This window comes from Anopheles ziemanni, chromosome 2, assembly GCF_943734765.1.
Source record: "Anopheles ziemanni chromosome 2, idAnoZiCoDA_A2_x.2, whole genome shotgun sequence".
Taxonomy (NCBI): domain Eukaryota; kingdom Metazoa; phylum Arthropoda; class Insecta; order Diptera; family Culicidae; genus Anopheles; species Anopheles ziemanni.
In genome coordinates this window covers 29,171,900-29,177,004 of record NC_080705.1, presented here as the reverse complement: position 1 = coordinate 29,177,004, position 5,105 = coordinate 29,171,900, and the positions used below count along the sequence as shown (strand labels likewise).

Genomic DNA, 5,105 nt, shown 5'->3' with positions numbered 1-5,105 from the left:
GTACTACATCCCAATCGGGCAGTAAAATCGCATTGGAAAATGTGTACGTTTTTCCGCAACTGGTTGGTTGTATTTTTCCTTCCCTCACTCTCACTTTCTCCTCATGCTCCTGCACGCACACGTCTCACCTTCCCGTACCTGCAGCCGTCTATTAAGTCGCACAATCCAATCAGAACTGAACCCACGCTTTCAGGTGACGGTGTGGCGTCTCGAGTTGACGCTCGGAAATTGGTTATCCTTCAAATAAACACGGTCACCGGTGTGTTGTCCCACCAGCCTTTTAAAAACTCTTGCGCTCGATTTCCTTCGTTCCACCTTTCCAGCGATTTCGTTTTGTTATTATTTTTCCCGTCTTCCGTAAGGTTGACGGCAAGAATCGATAGTTCGACGAAAAATCGAGCGGAAATCGACACAATTTGGTACGTAAGCGAGTGGAAGTCGTACGGAATCGTCATCGCCACTGTTTCGATCGTGTGGCCTGGGTCGTTCGAGGGAGCAGGAAGTTGCTAACTGTCAGCCATATGTATGTGAGTGGTTGATTTTTATATGTCCCCGTTCTTGGATGAGCGTGTTCTAGTTTTTATTTTCGAGAAACATTAAAAACAGTGTTATGTATCGGTTTATCTCAAAGTAGTACGTAATAAAACCCAATTGAAAACCCCCATTTGCAGATTTCCATCGAAACGAAACTTTTTTATCGTTATGGTACTTGGCTGAAAATTCAATCCATCAACCGACAAGAAAGTACCAAGTGGATTATCAGCTCCAATTCTCTTCCCCTCGAAAAGCTGCTCGGTGTTAGTGCCAGGCCGCACGAAAATGAATCCAACTCCTAATTGAGTGCACCGAGAGGGGGTAGACGGCCGTGCCAGGGGAGCAGGGAGAAGAAACTGTGGTTGGCAAAATTGCATTTTCCCCCTCGCATCCGCTGTTTCCAGGTCGGCAGGCATCTCCTTGGCAGGCTCGAACGCGCGCCCCGGCATAAGCTTAATGGCAGTCGAACGGAGTGCAAATGGTCTGATGATGATGATACGCCGTTGTCAAACACCGGGAGACATCGTGTCAGCACGGGGGCGCTATTTCGTTGCCGAAGGTTGTCTCCTCCTACGGTCGAGACGGCCGTCGCTAGTCATTAGTTTCCGTTTTCAATTTGGCTTCACATTGACTTCCATTCTTTCCGGTCCAATCGTTGGCTTTTTCTTGCGCACTCGTGGTGGAATCGTGATGAAAAAGCGCTAAACGAGATTGAGACAAGAGTGATGAATTAGAAGATTGGATCCGTTGGGGGGGGGGGAACACTGGTAAAGGAAAGCGGGAAGCTATTGAATGTGTGGCCTGTGATCCTTGAAGGGATTGCCACACGTCGAAGGATGCTGCCAAAGAAGAAACCTTCCGACCTGACGCAGTGTTCCACATTCGGGTTGATTTTCGATTGTGCTCGGTATGCACCGAACTTTTCACCTTTTGCAAAAAGAGCCGGTTTTGGTCGTACTGACATAACAAGCGTACGTCGCCTTGGAGGGACTGTTGACGGAAATGAAGTCCTATTTCCTTCCACGGAAGTTGAGGTTTCCGGTGTAGGTGTCAACAAGATTCTGTGCATCGGTGACAGGTGCATCTTGATGGGTACCAAACGAAAAACCTTCAGCGAACTGACCTAAAGTACTAGGAAATATTCATCTGACTGTTGTTTGAAGGTGTTGCGAGATAGGTGGTCAGATACTTCGTCCTAACGTATCTTATCTGACGTGAATAAAACGTTGTTTTCGAAATCAGTTTAAATTATTGAAAAAATAAGTATGAGGTATGCTTTATGAGCTATTTGCTCCCGGTATGCCGCAAAGTTCACCGAGAAAAGAGCCAAGTATAATGAAAATACACGAAAATTGGGTTTTGTTAAGCCAATCTGCAAACATTTTTAAATTTGCAAGGATGCAATAATGTGCAATTTTCTAGATTTTCATCATTTTAAAAGATTTAAAGTCTCACATGAATAGGAATAAGTTGGTCAGACTAATACTTTTATACTATTTAAAAAATGTCATAGGACATAGCCACCCCTGGCATGTCAGTAGTTTAAACAAAACAGGGTAACAATCAAATCTAATTTGACCTATGAGGCTCCTTACCCGAAGATCCAATTCTAGTATAACAATGAGAAAGTTAGCACTAACGTTACACGAGTTTCACTTTGTTTTACATCACTAATTAGACAAACTTAAATTGTACTTCACTCAAAAGCTCCATAGCTTCCCCTCGGGCTTACAAGAAACCAAAATAATCTCATTCCCTTCTAACGCGAGTAATTTCTTCTCGCACAACCATCCACCCCCCAATGGAAGTTTACGCGTTGTTCACTGCTCAGAATCTTCTCAGACTCACTTATAGGTTTTCCTCCCCCGAACCATTTCCCCAAGTCTATGTCACCCACTTGGTACGGAATGCCAGAGTATTTGGATACTACCGAGAGTGCGAGCAAAACGTACTGCTAAAAGGGCCGAAGGGAGAAGATGGGATGAAAAAAAAAACATGGAGAACAAAAACACAGCATAACCATAAAACCCATAAAAACCATTTACGGTGAACCGAACCCATGGCCACCACCCAGCGCCAACCGAAACCGAGCTCCTAACCGGGCATGCCGTTGCGTCCTCTACGCACGTAATGAGCTAATTTAGCTTTAAAATTTTCTACACTAATTGACAATTAAAAATCTAATTAAATTAACCGAGAAAACAAATTTTTGGCCTCACCTCTCACGCGGCCAGACTGTTGCGCGCCACCAAGTAGGAACCCCCGTCCGTCGGCGTTCGTGTGCCTCGCCGCATTTGTTTTGTTGTGCGGGAGAATGTGTGCCGGTATGCTGTGCGTATCGAAAGTTTATTTTTTTCAAATCTGCATGAAAACCTCGAGCGATAATGACACTTTGTTAGATTGGGGGAGCAAATTGATTTTTGATCATGATGATAATGTGACTTTTAGAGCAATCTGTATTGTTGGTTCAAGCTTTAAAATTTCGATCAATGAAATCAAACTGATCAACCTTCCTTCACGCGTTGCAATTTCAGAAAACAAAATCATTGAAAACACCGAAGGCAAATATTATTATGACTGGCTATTGTTGGGCACAAATCCTTCACATAGCTTTAGCTACCCTACCGACTTATAATCCAAACCCTAACGATTGGTCCGGTCCTTTACGCACACATTCACCTTCAGCCAAACTGAAATCGGAACCGATCGTTCTAAATCCGTAACCCGTGCCTAATTAGAAGCGGATAAGCGGCTTTTCTCCCTAATTTGGCACCGGTCTTTCCGGGTCTTGTTTTCTCGTTTATGCTTAGGTGGTTTGGCAAACATATCCAATCACCGATCGTCGCCGAGTGCCTACGACCCTAGCCGATGGTCGATCTGAACGTGAGATTAAGTTTTTGCAAGGTCGAACGGTACGTCTGATCATACAAAAAAAAAAAAACAAATAAGCCCGACGGCGGAGCCGACGATCTCCGGCAACGATCTTCGAAACCGATCCGGTTTTGCAAACGGGATCAGAGGGTAGATTAAGCTCGGGGGCCTTTTCGGCGATCTAATTACGATAGCCGTAGAAGGGCACGGGTGGAAAGGAAAACGAAAAGGAATTAATAAAAGAAAATTAGCATTAATCTGGGACGTCGCGTCCTGGGGAAGGTAATTAGTGGACAATTCATTTCTCTTCCCTTCGCTCGATGCTTTGCTTAATCTTTCCACTAACTCAATTTTTATCACGCGCAACATTAATCTTAACCCACGTTCGTTGATAACGATGATACTACTTGAATAGTATCTTATCGCTTTAGCTGTGTACATGTTTTTAGGCCGATCGCCGTTTTCAGACCTACCGAATATTGAGTGAAAGCAAAGCTACATCCTTTTCCTGTTTTCTTCTTATCATATCTTATTCTGATTCAATCTTCCTTTCTACTGCTTTTGCCAATTCTATCTTTTACCGTATATGTTCTGTTTTTAAGTGTTGTAACTAACTTACAAGTGAAGATTGTTAAAAGTTTAAACAAAGCTATTAAATATGTGTCTTTACAATTTTACTTAAGGTTCTCCACCTTCCACAGCGAATGCCACTTCGATACGAAAATCCGCAACAACAGAAACAAACAAAAACATAACAAAGAAACTTAACGAGCCCAGATTCCCTTTTTCACACATTCGTGCTTCAGATTGACAATTCCTTTCCGCAACGCATGAGCCGTTCGTTTTGGCATCCCCAAATTGTAACTTTCCTTTCACTTTTTGTTTCGTCCACAATCCGTTTACGGTTTTTTTTTTAATTTATATGATATACCCATACGAAAAGTGAAACGGTTCATTTATCGCTTAATTTTTATCGTGTCTACTTCTGCTGTGCTCAACTCACGACTAGTGGCCGTATGCCGCTTAACGTTGTCCCTTCCCTCGACATCGATCGGCAGGCGAGGAGCGATATGTTTTAAAAATAACTTCAAGCGATGTTTTACCTGCACTAAAAGTTGGGTAAAAGTGAATCGGTTTTCAACAGGGGGTGTAGCTCAAATGGTAGAGCGCTCGCTTAGCATGTGAGAGGTACCGGGATCGATACCCGGCATCTCCAAATGGGAAAGTTTATTTTTAATGATACATTTTATTCTACTTTGATATATGCACATGGCTGAGGGATGTCATTTCAAACACTTTTGGAAGTAAATTGCCTATGTTGCTCAGATAGAGTAGAATATTGGGTCACAATACCTTCAAATCTGGGTTCCTAAATGTTCCCGCGCCTACCAAAGTGAAGCAAAGGCTTTCGCCTCTCCGTTGGCTTGCGGCGAGTCGAACTATCCCTTGTCAACTTGTCCGTCACCGTCACCTTTGGTTTCGCAATCCGAAGCTTAACCCGGTTTCGCATGTAATCAACCAGCCCGCGTCTGGTGGCGGACAGTCGGCATCACCGGAAAGGCGCAATGTTGGTGTCGACGGAAATGCAGAGCTGGAAAACCAAAACCACTGCGTCCTAATGAGCAAAACCAAACCTTCCACGCCGACGCGTCTTGCAATCGGCCGGGCGTTCCGCGTGATTCGCTGTTGTTGGCCAAGGT

At 43.9% G+C, this 5,105-nt stretch overlaps 1 non-coding gene across 1 annotated transcript; it reads left to right on the top strand.

The window, feature by feature from the left end:
• Nucleotides 1-4,548: 4,548 nt before the first annotated feature.
• Nucleotides 4,549-4,621, top strand: Trnaa-agc (transfer RNA alanine (anticodon AGC)). The gene has a single exon. It is a non-coding gene; the product is annotated as a tRNA-Ala (tRNA).
• The last annotated feature ends 484 nt before the right edge of the window (nucleotides 4,622-5,105 follow it).